Below are 19438 nucleotides of genomic sequence, written 5' to 3' on the forward strand. Positions count from 1 at the left end.
AATCAAAGAACTTTTTTAAAATATCGGATTTTATTTGGATATGATAAGATTCTATATGACAAAAGTACATTACTGTTTTTTTTACCATCAGATTTGTTATGCTATAGAAACCACAAACTTCAACTACTTTCAATTTCACTTCCTCTAGTGTAATTTCGTCCAAAAACATTACCATGGAAGCTATCAAAACTTTACTTCAAAAATACCCCCTTCATTATTTCTCAGTAGTGAAGATTGCAGAGCAGGTTTACTCACTACTTTTTTTTTTTCTAATACTCATTTGTCTTATGTTTTCATTCTTAACTAACATGAACATTAATTGTTTTTATACTTTTTATCTTTTCTTTGTTTAGATGCATCATGAGGTGGAACCATCTTTTGTGAAGGAAAATTTAGCTAACCTTACAGGTTAATTGCATCTTCTTATTAAGGAAAACACGAGCCATATTCTAACATTCAACGAGAGTTTTGTTAATCCTTTGTTGACTAACGGTTGGTCTGAATTTAAATATTTCAATGATCTTCCGGACAACGTTGAGATTGTGTTTGGTTACTACGGATATAACATGTTCTCAATATATATTTACAAAACTATATACATACATTCTGATCTTCCTAAATGGTACAGTCGCTGCATTATTGGGAATGAAACCGCCTATTTTGATTCTCTCCTTGCTGAAGATGACTTTCTGAACCCAATGAAGGTTTGTATTGATTTTGTCCTACTTTAATTCTTTGACTATATTTGTAATTGTTACTTAATTGTTTGTTTATTGTTTTTAAGATATTCTTTGTAATTTATATAGCAAGTGGATAACATCTTTGCTCAGTATCTCAAGCAGTATCGATATCAGGGACTTAAACTTTGTGGTGATAATGGGAATGAAAAAAAAATTCAAGTGTACTTCCTTAATGATGAAAATTTGACCACACAGTTTAGTACAATCTGGTATCATTTCTGCAAAACAAACAATTTCAGGATTGACCAAACAATACGCTTCAAATTGATCATTTCAGATAATACAAAATGTCATGTGTACAAAGTCAATCCTTCAGCTTCATCTTCTACTCCATCTTTTTAACTGCTGCTGCCATCTCAAAGACTAAAATCGGTTCACCATCTAATTTTTTTTTTTTTTTTTTCATTCATTAACTACTATCGTTATTATCTATAATTTACTATCTGTAACATAAGTATATTTTCATTTCCGTAAACTATATTTATTTATCAATGCTAAGTTAACTTCAATGTTAGGTTCTGTTATAACATTTAGAAAAAATTACGCAACTTTAAGGTAACATAAAACATAATATAAATTAGAACATCTCCATCACCATTCAAACTATAACATCATTTAAATATCACATACATAATTGAAGATATCTTAAATTTTGACTTATGTTAAACATCATTCCATAGGACAAACATACAGCCTTCTTGTAGGGATTTCAAAATTAAACAAAATATATGTACTAGCGGACCATTGTTTTGACGCAACCAATTTGTACCATCCTTTGCTAAGGTACTTCTTATTTTGGTCTCCCAAACAAGTGAATATCTGACATTCATAACTATTATGGGTTTCTTCATCAATCAGATTTAGTCTATTCACACCATTAATGATAAGTTGTTCAGCTACATGACTTGAAAAGTGCTGCAACAAATTACAATATCTTACAATTATTGCAACATATTTTAATTATTTTAAATCATCTTAACAATATTATAATAACAATTATTTCTTACCATAACTCCTCTTCCATAGCTACCATTTTTTTTAACTTGTGTCCAAACCAATGGATTCATCTCAACATTTATGCACCAAACGAAAGGTATTCTCAATTATAATGCTTGCATGATATCTCTTCTTATGCTACTATATTATCCATTACAATAATATAACTTATTAAATAATAGCAATAATTTCTTCAATTATAATTGACAAATCTTATCAATATATATATAAGGAATATCCTTTTACTTTTGCAGGAATAGTATACATAAAATACAAAACTTTTGTCATGAATCTAAGTAATTTATAGTTTTTCTTCATCATTTTGAATCCAATATAATATTTCCACTTCATATTGACATATTGAATGAGATTCTTTTATAACAACTTAAAATATAGTACAAATTGAAATACTAGTGTATCCTCATTGAAGTACATATATTATAATACAATACTTGCTATCACAACAAAACAAATGATAGCCTTCATTATTACCAATAAATTTCATCTGTACAAACAGTCCTCTTTAATATGCACACTGTCAATTGCTATAATTTACTATTCACTCTTCCCATACCTCAACTCAATCTAACACAAAGAAGTGTGATCAACCAAATCATTTAATTTAATTTGTTTCTTCCCAACACTCCAAATCCATAAATTTTTAACATTATTCATTCCACACTATTTATTTAATATTATTGTTATCATGTCCAAAAATAGCGATATGTATTACATTCCTGCTCCAGTACAGTTACATTGACCTTAATATCAACATCATGATATAGATACATTTAAACATTTAACAACATAAATTATTAGTTGTAAACTTCATACTGTCAAATTCAACGTCGACCAACCAGTACCCGTGCGGATGCACGTGTATGTTACTAGTTATCAATCACAACACAACCCACAACACCTGTAACAAACTTGAACCCTTTCCTTTATATCTCGCTCAATTTCCGTGTTGCTATATATATAATTCTTCTTCTTTCAAATCACATTCCCATTGAATTCTTCATTCTTCAATTCTTGCTCCTCATAACTGATTCACTTCTTTCTCCCTCACTATCCCTCACAACAATTCTCAACTGATTCACTACATCACAATGAACTCGATTAGGATTCTTTTTTTCTTTGCAACTCTCGTTGTGGTTGTGGCTGGCACAGCCACATTCAACGGTGGAGAATTCTTTCTCTTTCCATCTTTCAAGAACGAGGATACCCTCGGAAACAACAACATTGCTTCCGAACTCGTTCATCTGTCAAGATCCAATTCGGTTATTCCAGACGATTGGGAAATATACGAAGAACCTGCTTCACCGTCCGGCGAATTCCCAGTTAATCTTGATACTTCCTCCCAAATCCATCACCACCTTCTTCATCCCCAAATCCACCACCACCTCCACCAACTAGCTATCAGATATCTCCTACGCAACAGACACATTCTTTAACTACTGATTATGTTTCAAAGATTTGACTTTTAGCGGAAAGTTTGATTTTGGAGATTGACTCATTTCCACATTCACAGTCTCCACCCTCCTCCGACCAACAACCGTCTCCACCACCTCCTAGCAACGACGAATCTCAGCGAGAACGACTCGTTTCCTGGTTCAAACAAAACTGTAACTCTATCATCATTAGCGGCGTAAGCGGCTCGGTAAGTTTAATCCACTTTTAATTGATTTTTTTTTTGGTAAATAAATTGATTATTGATTAATTAATTAATTATGATAATATTTTTATTTAATTTTTTTTCCGTAGTTTTTCTTCATAATGTCACAGCTTTGGAGGTTTTTTTTTTTTCTAACATGACTACCAGTAGTAGGTAATTGTTATTTTTGGTAATATAATTCATTAATTAATCATCATTGCTTTATTTTTTTTTTTCAGTTTTTTTTTTCTTCTGTCAGGCACAGGCTTGGAGATATTGATATTGCTTTTGTACTTGACTTCTTAGATGTTAGGTGTAGTAGTTGTTCATTATAGGCAAAAAAAAAATACCATACTCGATGTAATGTATTGTTGTTTTGATGTATAGAAAGTGAACAGAATAGTTGTTCCTTCTCATTCAATTGATATAGTTCTATTGTTTGTTTTGAGGCGAGTTCTAGCGTGAGCATACAACATAGGTCTCCCACAGTGAAAACTGAAAATCTACCGTTTATAATAGGTGAAACCGGTTTTACCAATTTTTTATTAATTACATTTAATATGTTTTTTCCATTTCTGTATCTTCAATAAATACAAAAACAAATTAAATCTAAAATAGTCAAACAGTACATCTGAAAGCCAAACATATAACATTTGATCCTACTATTAACAAATCGTGATAATAAATGTGAAAATGGGCAAGGGAACATATGATACTAACAACCTTCATTAATACCGGGACTAGAAATATTACACAACCAAATGTTTAAGACCTAATATAGGATCATCAAGGCAGAATATCATTACAAAATACATAATTGTCATTAGCTTAACAACAAACCAAGGATTTAAAACATCAATAGTACACAATAAACGCAAACCAAATAAAGCCAACATCAAACTTCAAGAGTTTCAGCCCAAAACACAACTAACATTACAACCCATCAGGTCATTTCAAAAAGAACAAGTGATGACAGTCGTCATTACATTATTTTTATGGTCTTTTTTATGATATTTTTATGGCATTTAGAGAGTCAATTGCTTGTATACATGGTTAAATCATCTCAAGATTCATAAAAGAGAAGTTCTGCACAAATTGGAGAAGAATGCAAGAATTTAGCTACTGGAGAAATTGTGCCACGATGGACCTGAGTTGTGGCACGTTTGAAGCGTGGAATTTACCTGAAGATGCTGGAAAAATCGTGGCACGATGGATGTGCAACGTGCCACGATGATTGAATAAATTTACTACCATGTATGAATTACTTGGATGAGCCACGTGAACAATTGTTTTGCTTTTGGGTGGTGTGAATAAAAGAAATATTAGGAAAGCAATTGGGCTTTGTGTGTGTACATTGGCAAACAAGTGGAAGGAAACTAGTTCACTTGATTATATATATATATATATATATATATATATATATATATATATATATAGAAGAAGTAACACACAAAGGGGGATACGGCTGGCGGTTTGGAACAGCAGGCGGCTATATTCCTTTGGTTTGGAAAAGGCACGCGTCACGAGACAAGAAGGAGGCACATGGATATGAAAAGAAACATCAACAATAGAAATTGAGAAAGAATTGAGGAGCAAAAGTCATCAACGACGGAACTCTATCGGTTTATTTTCTTTACTATGTTGTTTATTTATTTGATCATGTCTAGCTAAACTCTTAGTTTGATTGAGCCATGATGAACCTTTGTAATATATGAATTAGTAGTTGATACTCTCTTATTAATAATGTTATTCAGTCTTTATTCAGAATTACTTGTGTCCATTGCTTTCATATAATTGCTTGTATGACTATTAACCCTAGCTTCTTGAAATTACATGAATTGATATTAGGAATTGATTGACTACTAACCCTAGCTTTTAATCCTGAAATAGTAATCCTGTTTGATTCAACATAGGATCCTAGAGATAGGAAATTAGGAATCATGACATATGAATTAACATTCTGACATCGCTTCCGCGGTTATTCAATCGGTTTAAGAGATTAAAAGGTTATAACTTAGGAAAGGGTTTTGAGTCAAGAGATTGATCAAAACTCCTTAGTTAATTTGTCGTAAAGAATAAATAGTAATTAGCAATAAGGGAGGTAAACTACTCATATAAAACAATAGGGGATTCATCGGCTTAATCATTCATCTCCAATCATCTTTCAAACCATTTTCTTTTCTTTTATTTACTTTTTATTGCAACCAAATCGAACTGCCTAGGGCAACCCATAAAATTTACTACATCCTTTATTTTAACGAACTTGCTAAGTAGAAATTAACAATGGTACTCGTGGATACGAACTTTATTATTACTTCGATAGTTTTTGGTACACTTGTCAATTATCTATCAACAAGCCCAAGATAAAATTACTAAACAGCACCCCCCATCAACTCTTTCATCTCGTTGGCCTTCAAAGTTTCAATCTCCTCCCACTATTTCTTTGCATCCTGGGCGAGCATCTCCTTGTAATCGTTGTGAGGACCAAGCAACAAACGCATAGCAAGCTTACATGAGCACTTACAATTTGTTTCAGCAGACGGTGTCTTTCCTCAACCTTGTCTACAACCAAATGGTAATCCAGCAGATAGATCTTTCTTTCCACAATGTGTACCACCATCAAACACCAGTGCCCTACCTCATCCACAATAGGGACATATATCTACACAATAAAGAATTCCATTGGTTACAAGTGTTTATCAACTGTTATATTTTGTAAATAAACCAACATGTAGATGTATATTATCTAGTATACGCAGTAGTTTGAATGTTTACCAGTTTCAATTTTTTAAAGGCTGGCATCCAATCATGCATGTATATGACCACAAGCTTCTCAGCGTTAAAACCTGATTGCACATCTGTCTATAGATATTTGAAAAAGCGACATTATGTGAAAAATCAAAATCCTAATCTTGTAATATAGTATGATATACAACAGATAGTCATATTACCTCAAAGGAGTGAGGCAAACACTACAATTTTGGGTCAATGCATGTTTTTGAGGCCACGTAACTTTCAAAGCCATCATGTATATGATCAATATGTTTTACCAAATATATTAGAATAAAAGTTCACACTCTACTGCATAAATTTTATTTTATTTGCAAGTAAACAAGAACCGTAGAAATATACTACTTCTTACTTGTCTTCCCACATATCCTCCGAGGACAAGACTTTGAAATTCAAATCTTATAAAGACGGTGTCCCCCATTGAAAAAACAGGCTCATTTTTCCTACAATAACAAATAGCATTTGATTAATAATGATCTTGAGAGTGATGGATGAAAAAAAACATTCTTATAAACTTAAGTGGGTAAGTATATAAAAAGGAATTATAGTTCAACAAGCACGTACGATTGGAAGTCATCTCGGAATATATACGCACATAGGATGGCCTCCTCCGCCGTCAGACGCATGTCGACAGTTGGTCTGAATGTGCATTTTACATACTACACGCAAATACGACATGAAAAATAAATTTTTACTAAACAACCTTCGAATATGGTATATTAAATTGATGGTTATTTATCATTACCTTTGGAAGGATTCCTCCGCTGGACTTGAAAATGTGTGGGCGAAATGGTCTCGGATGAAGCTTTCCCCTTGTAACCATGGTGGAGGTTGATTCTGGAGATGCTAAGCAACTCTTTGCAGCAGCAACATCCGAGGCTGACATCTTTTTCTGCCTCTTGCTGGAAATATTGGTGGGTGAAGGAGTAAATGACAGCTTTTTAGCAACAACAGCGTCGTCATTTAGAAGTATCTATAAGTTAAATAAAATTTTAGTTATATTGAAAAAATTTAAGAGTACATAAAGGTTGTATTATGTACGTTAATACCTTTCCATGTGGTGATCTCTTAAAGTTATTGTGCCTTAACATGTCATTTGATCCATCTTTTCCTGGATTTGCACTGTTGTAAACCATAGGTGAAACAAAAATAATGAAAATCAAATCTTTGTTAAGTGTTAGTGTAGTTGGATTTGTTAAACAAAAACAATGAAAATCAAATCTTTGTTAAGTGTTAGCGTAGTTGTGTGTAGTTTTGTAGCTGGGTTTGTTAAACAAAAACAATGAAAATCAACTCACCTTGTTTCTTTCTGCGTCTTGTTATGGGATTCCATCTTAAGTTTTTTTTTTATAAGCTATGAATGAAGGTGATGAGAAATGAGTGTATATCTACAACCCTATTTATACTACTGATATGGTGTAGTAGTTTTCCAAGTGATACAAAATTTTGTAAAGAGAAAATAATGTTATAAAAATATGAGTACTGTGTCTTTAGCAAAAATAGCAAATTGTGTTAGGACTGATTGGAGGCGATGTGAGTGGTGGTATCCTTTGCATTTAATGCATGTCTGCTTGTAGAAGACTGACATTAGGTATTATGATGATGATCTATGGTGTAGTACTTCTAGGCATATTAAGCCATATTACGCAAATGCCAAATATGATGAATCAACGGGTATGAGACAACCTTGAGAAACGAGTAACCCATTTTGATCAATTACTCCCTGAAATTGAACAACTACTATACTGTTTAGATTTGTACAAGTTAATTAAATAGTTGTAAGTTAAATTTATCTGCAATATATTTGGATTTAAATTTTGATTCAAATTCATCTAATATAATTACAAATACACACCTAAATTCGCACCAATGCACCAAAATTAACAGAAATGAATTACATAAGGTTATCACAAATTTTCAATTTAAACTTAAAAAAATATAGTGGTGAACAAATTGGACTTACAGTAGAGGCATAATGAGTTTTAATATAGAAAAACTTCACCCTATTACATGTAAATATTTTTAGGGTTAATTAAGTTAACGGTCCCTGTAAATATATAAAATTTTGTTTTTAATCCCTGTACAATAAAATTACACTTTTTATTTTCTAAATATTTTTCATCAACATTTTTAGTCCCTATATAATTTTTCATAACATTTTTAGTTCTTATAAAATTTTTATGGGCCACGTGTGTGTAAGCTAATGGGGTGAGAAGGGATGATAATATTATCTTAACTTGAATTGGAAAAAAGGATACCCACAAATTTCATCGATTTGATGTTATTTTGGAAAACGATCTCATACTGCACATCTCTGTACACGTGGGGCAGGCTACATCAAGTAAACATCAGTTATCAGTCAGCTAAAGACTACAAGGCAGGCCGTATAGCAGTGATGTGATGATCATGTCATGTCCTAGTTATGGTAATGATAGTAGCTGCACAACCATAGATTTAATAATTTTTTTATTTGGATGGCTAAGATTTGTGACATGTGAATGGTTGTAACTTGTTGTTTGGTATTGTGAACCAAATTTGTGGATCCCACCAATTGAGTAAAGAACAATTATTTCATAACTATTTTTCCTCATTTACTTAAGCTGATTTTTTATTAAGCAACGATTATCTTAAAAAAAAAATTACATTTTATTAAATAGTTATATCATCCCTACAAACATCATCTTCATCCTTCAAACCTTTATACTCAAACCCATATCCTTCAAACCTTCATCACCCCAAGCCAAATCTTCTTCTAAACCCTTTATCATCATCAATTCTTTCCTATTCCAAAACTGACTCAAACACCAAATCATTCATTCCTATCCGATTGAAACCCATTTAGCACCAACAACCCAAAAAAGTTGGATAAAACTGATTGAGTTTTAGATCTTTCAAGAGCATTTCAACATTTCACAGTAAATTACAGCCATATGCAAAATATTTTGCAAAACAATTTGATTTCATTTTCGTATTCCTCTTTTTGTTAATTTTGAAATTGTAAAGCTTTTCAACAATTCACAAGAAGTTGATGATGGAATTTGATTTCCCTATTTTTATTAGTACCAATAACATACCTACTTTATTGAAGGAATTTGATTTCATTGTTTTCATTAGAATTATCAAGATGAAATTTGATTGCTGGGAACACTGTGAAGAAGAAACAAGTGTACGTGGAGAGAGAGTAAAAAGAGGAGAAAGAGAAAGGAAAGAGGAATAAGAATAAATGGGGTGGGTTCCACTAAAAGAAAGAAAAAATATTAAAAATCAATTTTTCAGTTTTTTTTTCTTCTTATTTCTAACCTGTTGCAACTGTCACCTGTCCTGGGAAAAGGGGATTTTTCCATAGTGGGAAAAACTCCCCTTTTCCAGGCTAAACTTCACCTACATTAGTTAGTGGAAATCTTCTCATGAGTATGTATATACAATTTAGTTTTTTTCATTTGAACAAATTAGTTAATAATTTCTTCTTGCTAATTTTAATTTATTAAATGGTCTTTAAAATAAAAAACAAATTAATTTATTAAACTGTCTTTAAAATAAAAACAAATTAATTTACTAGTTGGTCTTTAAAAAAAAACACAAATTAATTTATTAAATGGTCTTTTAAAAAAAAAAACAATTAGTTTAGTAAATGGGTTAATTATGTAGCTGGTACCCTATAAAATTGGGTATTTTGTAAGTTTAGTAGTATAATTTTTTTGTTAAACTTTTCTATTTTTGAAAGAATATTAACTTGAAATGAAATTGCATATTAATTAAATTTCATATTAAAAGGATAAAGGTTTGATGAGAAGAGGTAATCGGAATAGGATTCATAAGGTTTACCTGAAGAACATGAAGCATTTTGATGAGAAGAGGTAATCGAAATAGGATTCATAAGGTTTACCTGAAGAACATTAAAATATTTTGTTGGGAAGAGGTAATCGGAATAGGATTCATAAGGTTTACCTGAAGAACATTAAAATATTTTGATGGCAAGAGGTAATCGGAATAGGATTCATAAGATTTACCTGAAGAACATGAAGTATTTCTATGAGAAGAGGTAATCGGAATAGGATTCATAAGGTTTACCGGAAGAACATTAAAATATTTTGATGAGAAGAGGTGATCGAAATAGAATTCATAAGGTTTACCTGAAGAACATTAAAATATTTTGATGGGAAGAGGTAATCGGAATAGGATTCATAAGATTTACCTGAAGAACATGAAGTATTTCTATGAGAAGAGGTAATCGGAATAGGATTCATAAGGTTTACTGGAAGAACATTAAAATATTTTGATGAGAAGAGGTGATCGAAATAGAATTCATAAGGTTTACCTGAAGAACATTAAAATATTTTGATGGGAAGAGGTAATCGGAATAGGATTCATAAGATTTACCTGAAGAACATGAAGTATTTCTATGAGAAGAGGTAATCGGAATAGGATTCATAAGGTTTGCCGGAAGAACATTAAAATATTTTGATGAGAAGAGGTGATCGGAATAGGATTCATAAGGTTTACCTGAAGAACATTAAAATATTTTGATGGGAAGAGGTAATCGGAATAGGATTCATAAGATTTACCTGAAGAACATGAAGTATTTCTACGAGAAGAGGTAATCGGAATAGGATTCATAAGGTTTACCGGAAGAACATTAAAATATTTTGATGAGAAGAGGTGATCAAAATAGGATTCATAAGGTTTACCTGAAGAACATTAAAATATTTTGATGGGAAGAGGTAATCGGAATAGGATTCATAAGATTTACCTGAAGAACATGAAATATTTCTATGAGAAGAGGTAATCGGAACAGGATTCATAAGGTTTGCCGGAAGAACATTAAAATATTTTGATGAGAAGAGGTGATCGGAATAGGATTCATAAGGTTTACCTGAAGAACATTAAAATATTTTGATGGGAAGAGGTAATCGGAATAGGATTCATAAGGTTTACCTGAAGAACATTAAAATATTTTGATGGGAAGAGGTAATCGGAATAGGATTCATAAGGTTTACCTGAAGAACATTAAAATATTTTGATGGGAAGATCTCTGTACTTAGTTAACTTCTTAGAGATCTTCAGGAAAACCCTAATACTTTTAATCCGAAATCTTTAGTACTTAGTTATCTTCTTAAAGATCTTCAGGTAAACCCTAATACTTTAACTTCGACATCTTTAGTACTTAGTTAACTTCTTAAAGATCTTCAGGTAAACCATAATATTTGAGCTCCGACATCTTTAGTACTTAGTTAACTTCTTAAAGATCTTCAGGTAAACCATAATACTTTTAATCCGACATCTCTGTACTTAATTAACTTCTTAAAGATCTTCAGGTAAACCATAATACTTTTAATCCGACATCTTTAGTACTTAGTTAACTTCTTAAAGATCTTCAGGTAAACCATAATACTTTTAATCCGACATCTCTGTACTTAATTAACTTCTTAAAGATCTTCAGGTAAACCATAATACTTTAACTCCGACATCTTTAGTACTTAGTTAACTTCTTAAAGATCTTCAGATAAACTATAATACTTTTAATCTGACATCTCTGTACTTAATTAACTTCTTAAAGATCTTCAGGTAAACCATAATACTTTAACTCCGATATCTTTAGTACTTAGTTAACTTCTTAAAGATATTCAGGTAAGAAAATGAATAAAGAATATATTAATAAAAGTTGGGGGATTTTGGGTATTTAAACAAAACACATGCATTCTTGAAGCTTTCCGTCCTCACATGGATGAAAAGGTTTCTCACGTGGGCCCCACGTAAATTCTTTCTTTCCTTACCCTTTTTAGAGAATTCCAAACAATGGAAACTCTTTCTTTCCCTTACCTTTCTCTCCTCATCACTTTCTTTCCTTTCTTATTTTTAATTCATTCAATTGAAGGGACTGAGACTAACAACTTACACAACACACCTCTTATTTAAAGCAACCCTTCTACCACTCCAACCATCACATACCTCATCTTCTTCCCTCTCCACTTTACAAAAACACAATTTTTTCTTCAACAAATGAATTCATCAACCTCAAGCTACTGGTTATGTTGGTTACTTTTTGTCTATGTTTCAATTTTAAGCTTTAATAAAAAAATATTACTCATTATATAAAAAATAATAGACAATTCTATGTATGTATCTTATTTTTAATAGGTTAATGATCTCGTTAACAAGTGGATTTTTTTTTCTAATCTGATATTTTCAACCCATTTGGTTTTAACCGTATCTTATTTTTTAAATTAATCTCCTCCCTTTTGGTTTTACTCATTCACATTCCTAAGTGTGTTAACTCCCGCATAAAATGTCAAACGTATGGGTATTTGCGGTGCGGTTTGGTTCGATTTTTAGGCTAAAATTCATCCGAACCGTAAGCTGAAAAAGTATGCTGTTTGATTTGGTTTGATTGACTTTTAAAATAAAATCCAAACCAAACCAAACCAAATCAAACAAATGCAATTTGGATTGGATCGGTTGTTGTAGTTTTGCTTATACGATAATTTTTTTTTGTTTTCAAAATTAAAATAAAATTAAAAAGATAAAACACAACATATTTTCAGCAATGTTTTAAATTTCATCCAACATTACGATTTTATTTTCATCGAACAATGTACCCAACTACGTACACCAGATTTAAACGTAGAAAAAAAGTAATTAAATTTTGTAAAAATTACAAAAGACTAAATTTTTTTATCATTCTTTAAGAGTTCAAGTACCACAAAAATATGTTTTTTAAAGGAAAAAAAAAAAAACAGAGAGGAAACTTAACAAGAGAAAAAAAAAATGTCATTTTCTTAAAGTTTCTATTTAGATATATTTTTTTTTATATATTGCTGTTTGGTTTGATTCGATTGGTAAAATCAAAACCGCAAACCAAACCAAATCATGCGGTTGGGTAAAAAAATTGTCCGAATACATCCGAATCAAGTGCCGTTTTTTGCAGTTTCGATTTAGATTGGTTCAATTTGCAATTTTTTTATTTTATTAGTTCAGTTTTAAACACGCCTAGTCAAACGTGATTTAATCTCACAATTGATTTTCAGCTATTACGCAATTAATGAAGGTGCGATTAGAAAATTTCTAAACTTATCTCTCAGCTAGCGAACAGGCCCACTAGCAAGTCCATTACCTACCCCTATAAAAAAGCCCATAGTTGCTAACGCGTGGCAACCCACTTATTTTTATACTCATTAATCTGTTATTAATTTCGGATACTGTTGACAGAATTTTTAAAAACAAATAGACACTGTTTCACCCAGTGGAAGAAAGGTTTCCTGTAAAACATCCTGATCACTACATAATATAATCATATATCTGATGAACAAGATTCAGTTTTCACCGTGAGAGACCTACGTTGTACGCTCACGCTAGCCCGAGCCTTGCGTTTTGATGTATAGAAAGTGAACAGAAAAGTACGATATTCTATTGATAATATTCTCCTTTTCGTTCTTTCATTTCATCCAGTTTCTATTGAGAAAATACTTGACAAAGATTATTTACATTTAGAAAAATGTTCAAACTTTCAAATAGAAATAAGCACAATTTGCCACCTTCAATTTTATCAATTAAGATAGAAAGGGTTAGTAAAAAACTTGATTAAATACTTGAAGAATATATTTACATCCATATCGAACTTCAAATAATGTTTACAAAATAATTAAAAAAATTCAAGGTATAACATAAGGACCCCAACTCGAGTCAACTTAAAAAATAACAACACGAATAGAGAAAATAAGTCAGTTGCATAGCCTTTAAATTAAGCAATAGCGCTTCTTCGATGTTGCTTGTTAGGAGAAAATTCTTCATAATCAAATACATTGATACCAAAATGAGTCTTGGAATTGGAAGGTTTCAATCAGACTAAACTTTCTATAGCTGCAAGTAAGTTCTCTTCCTCCAATTAATTTGCCTTTAAGTGATAGAAATAATGCTTTACTGCACTATTGAGCAACATGTTTTGTAACTGAGCTATTATAAATGATTCGAAAATTATTCGGCACATCAAAAACAACAATTCTGCCAAGTCTATGGAAGAAATATAAAGCAATACAAATGCCATCAATGAATCAAGATCTCTCTTTTCTGAGAGATACTCAATCGGCCAGAAAGAGTGTTTGGGGACGAAGAGTATTGTGGGGAAGCTTCCCAACCCTAGTTCACTCTGCATATTCTTTTCCATCATAATATTTCATGGGTCCTAATATTTCACTCTGCATACTCTTTCTATATAAACTATAGGATTTAACCCCTAATCGAATATCCAATCCGAGTTCAATCAGACCCACCTCTTTTGAAATTGCAATTGAATAGTGCAAATGATATAGCTACCCAGATATGGATTAATTTTGCTTAGTTTGGATTACGGCTTATAAAATCTGAAAACCATCACCGACAAACAACTTAAATTAAATCATTTTTATTTCAAGCAAAGAAAAAATATGTTAGTTGAGGGAAGCACCATGAGAAAGAAAACTGCACGTGACTTTGGGCGTTCGCAAAAATTCGCACATATAATTTATCGCACCATATAGCATTGTTCATTTTAAAATATTGTTACACATATATTCTTTATTTAGAAAAATATCCAAACCACTTGGATAATTACACACATAAAATCAATATTGATCTAAGCTATTCAAACAACGACATCAACTCTTAAAAATCAATTTTGTAGGTAGGTAATAACGTTACGTTCAACTCACTTTTAACCAATATCAAATTCACCAAAATTGATACTAAATTTTCTACATTAATTGATGAAAAATATCGAACATATGTATACATTAATATAAGGCTTTGAAGCTCTTAATAAACTGAAAAGAACAATAAATTCTAGGATAAAAAAGTTTTTTGGAGATTTCTCTTTTAGCAAAACATGCAACCTCACAATAATCTCGACTTGAAAATTTCCTAAAAACATGCATTGTTCCATCTCTACAAATTTCATTGCAGAATTCTATCATAACCATAGCACACGATCTTAACTCCTTCTCCGAGTATCCGGTTCCGGTACATATCTTCAAATCATTGTTCCATAAAGGATACCTTCCAATAACAATTCTTGCACAATACACAGCAGAAGCAGCAATCATAGAAGGTTTATAGTCACACACAATTGAATAATGTGTCAAGCTCAGCTCTGAAAAGAAAAACACCATATTTTCCATCATCTTGTCTTCATCCTTAATATTTCTAACAAGGAACACATAAGGTGTTGTAACTGTTAAATTCCAATCCAGTTTTTGCAGTATAAGCTTCTCGGTTTCACACACAACTTCTGGCGGTATGTGTACCAAGTCACGAACATGAAGTTTACGTCTTTCTTCATATTTTGAAGCTAACAACAATGAGATGTGAGGAACAAACTTAATTTTCTCTATTGGTGTTGAGGGAGGATTCAATTTCGAAAGAAATCGATCAATAATATTGACACAAAGATAAAGTGTTTCCGGGGCTAGGTTTAGGGCATAGTGTGCATCTATTATAGAATCTATTAAAAATTTTCTTTCTTCACAATTTATCCTTGCCCCGTATAAATTGGTGCTAATTTGACACTCTTCAAGATGGTGAAATTTATAGAAATCATCTTCATAATCATACCAAAATGATTTTTCTTCGTTGTGGTTGAGATTTTCCTTTGCAGCTTTATAATGAATACAAATACAAAATACTATGATTGAGAAAAAGATTGACAAGGCAAGATTGAGAAAAAGAAAAAGTGTAAACATCGTTTTTTGGTAATCAAAGGGAGAATAAGAATGTGTATTTATAATCAGAATAGATAAACCCCTAAGAAATACTCCAAGAATTTGTATTTATCTCCAACTCAAGTTTGTTGCCTATAATAATGTATTTTTGTAACAAAATTTGTCTTTTATTTTATTTTGTTGTTATCTAAATATTTAACAACATTCGAATGATATATATATTATTATATAGAGAAACCCCTATGGAATTTCGTAAAAAAAGGAACCTCTAAGAAATAAGAATGTGTATTTATCTCCAACTCAAGTAAATTTGCTCAAAAAAAAAAAGTAAATTTGTTTGTTTTTTGTAACATGTTTTTTTGGTTTGTTGTTATCTAATTATTTAAACAATAGAGAAACCCCAAAGAAATAGGGAAATCCAGCAAACAGTCGAATGATATATTTTTGAAACAGATTTGTTTTTTGCTATCTCCAAATATTATTTTTATAATATAACCAAATTTGTTTTGTTTTAATTATTAGAATGCAAATTTTTTTTTTTTTTTGGTCCAGTAGTTTAGTGGCTAGAGCTCACACATTTAAACGTGGAGAAGCGGGATGTCCGGGTTTCGAACCCCGGCCCTGCATAAATTATGCAATGTCCCTGCCAGTTGAGCTAAGCTCACAGGGACAATTTGTAATTTTTTTTGTTATCTGTATAGTTAAACAAAATTTTGTTACTTATAATAATGTTTTTTTTAACAAAATTTGTTTGTTTTTTTATTTTATTTTGATGTTATCTAAATATTTATACACATTTTTGTTACATATAATAATGCTTCAAATTTTATTTTTTTTACTGATGTCGAATCAAGAGTTGAAATCTAATATATACATGTCTGTGTTCGTGAGCTTAATTTAAACATAAAGCGATATTAATGATTAAGTTCGGACCAGAGAACTCTGGATTAATTTGGTTGTGATTAATTAGTACCATAATATTCTGGAGATTAATAAATATTAATATGAGTGTGATAGTGTGTGTATATCATGTAACTTAAATAAAAAGAGAAATGGAAGAACAATAACACAAGATAATTATCCTAGTTCATCAAATCCGGCTACTTCCAGTCCCCACACCTCGTGTGAGATTATCCACTATAGTATCATGTTAACAAAAAATTCTGACTAACACTATAAGATCTTGATCACACCAGATCAGTCTGTTACACCATGTATTATCATTCTTGGCAGGATGTTCTCAGAATGTTAGTCCACAATACAATATCGTCAGGATGGAGAATAAGAAGAATAGAAGAATGTGATTTCATTAGGTGTGAATCAAACAATACAATTGCTTATATACACAAGATGTTGTTGAGGTTACTTTAGAAACAAATCAGCTCTCAAATCCTAACAACCTAATGCTAAAATCTAGCAAAAATGTAACTAACTTCATAACAAACAAAACTAACTTGATTACTATGTGATCTTAACCAAACAAACATGATTAAGTCACTAATCACTTGTTCTAACTTGAATTAACAAACTAAAAATATGCACACCAATGCAAGGATGGAAAATACACCGATAGATACACAGAAATCTTCAAAGTTTTGGTGAATTCGAAAAATAAGCTCCAAACACCACTGCCCATAAACTTTAGAACTTGCATTTCACAGTAATAGTATCCCATTTTAAGTTCATCATTCGAGGTTAAGAAAGACGATGAAATCTAACATCACTAAATATTCTTAAACTGAAATGTGTGCGTGATAGAAACTTAATTATAGATCTACATGCAATACAATACAATGACTTTGTGCATCTATTATCATATTTTTTGCAAGTGTCAATCATGTCAAAAATGTAATGCCAAAAAAACCCTAATTCAAGGCATTCCATATATCAATTTTGGAGAATGGGCAATAAGTAAATATAGTATATACATGATATTCATCAATTTCATCTTTAACATACATTTTCAATCCCAAAATCAATTCTACAACTTCACTAATATTCGAACACTGATTTCATATATTGTAAAAAAAAAAAAAAAAAAAAAAAAAACTTCCCATATTAAGAAGATAAACAAACAAAATTGTACTATAGTTCCTCTTTTCCCAAATTTTATGGCAAAGGTTGAAATAATACCCCATAAACCATATAATCCATTGGCCTTGTCTGCGCCATAGTTTTAAATTGCAGTCACGGTTGCAATCTTAGACATTCACAAAAAATTGTAATTTAATACATTTGATACATACACATCCTCGATCGTGTTCATGTGGTAATAGAGACATCCGAATCCGTGATGTCACGGCCTAAATGATGGTTTTAAACCTATTTCCATTCTTTGATATTCACTCTATCATACTTAACTCATTCTTTCTGCAATGAATAAAGTGAAAAAAGTTATAGTCTCAAATAAATATTGTAAATAACTCTATCTATTAACATACACATGAAATTTGGAACTTTTTGGACATACCAATGGATCTTTTGCAATGAAGAACAGCATTATAAATTGAAATTTCAGAATCACAAGACACACGCCAATCTTCCTTAGAATAAGATACACTAATTCTTGGAGATGATTCACGGTAATTTCCTTTCTTATTCTTCACTGATTGAGTTCTTTTCCCAACATTTTCATGTCTTGGTCCTGATTTGTGACCCCTCAATTTACTTCCCAAATGCCTAAAGAAATTAAAATACTTTTGAAACATTCTCCTTGATAATGTTCTACACATTTTCATTATTGTTATTCCTGAATTTTCTAAAGGAACTACTTTTTGTGGTATATGTGATGATGATGAAGAAGCTGATGTTGAATTTGAATCTGATGAATCATATTCATATGGTTCAGTTTTCAATGATTAAACAAAATATGGCATAAAGTAACCATTGGAAAAGAGTTGGTCTGCATCAACAAGATTGAGAGAAGAATGTGAGGTTGGAAAATGAAATTTAAAATCTTGTGAGTTTATAAAGAATCTTTTAGAAGGTGGCATTTTTGGATTCATTTCAATGAAAGAAGAAGCTTCATCATAAGCATCAAGAGAAGTTCTAAAGGAGTCATCAAGGCTTTCTACAAGTGAATTTGGTTTAGGGTTTACTAACCAACTATTAGAAAAACTTTCAATTGAAATAGGATGAGATGTTTCCATGGGTTAATTTAAGGTTTAATGTTTTATTAACCCGCTTGGGCTGGTCTGGTGGTATTGACTTGGGATTTGGGAGTATGCTTCTCCTCGAGGTCTCAGGTTCGATTTTCTCCAGTGTCAATTTGTATGGACTAATTTAGTTTCTTGGTTTAAGGTTTATCTTCTATTTAAATGAATCTAAAGACAATTTTAGTTAATGTAATCAAATGTTCTTCTCTGATTGAAATGAAAAAGAGAACATTTATGTTGATTTTAATGTGTTTATTAATAGCCTTTGATTTTCATTAAAAGGAATGAAGGGTTGTGATTGTTTCACAGGAGAAAACTGCAGAAATTTTGACAAGAGACAATCCATTTTCATTTAACCCACGTCATAATTTAAATTTGGGACCCATAACCATGTAGAGTGTCGAAGTATAAAAG

At 31.2% G+C, this 19438-nt stretch overlaps 1 pseudogene; it reads right to left on the reverse strand.

Moving 5' to 3' along the window:
- Positions 1 to 18301: 18301 nt before the first annotated feature.
- LOC25496007 (probable membrane-associated kinase regulator 6) lies at positions 18302 to 19018 on the reverse strand (annotated as a pseudogene).
- Between the last annotated feature and the right edge of the window lie 420 nt (positions 19019 to 19438).

The sequence above is a fragment of the Medicago truncatula genome, chromosome 6 (genome assembly GCF_003473485.1).
Source record: "Medicago truncatula cultivar Jemalong A17 chromosome 6, MtrunA17r5.0-ANR, whole genome shotgun sequence".
Taxonomy (NCBI): domain Eukaryota; kingdom Viridiplantae; phylum Streptophyta; class Magnoliopsida; order Fabales; family Fabaceae; genus Medicago; species Medicago truncatula.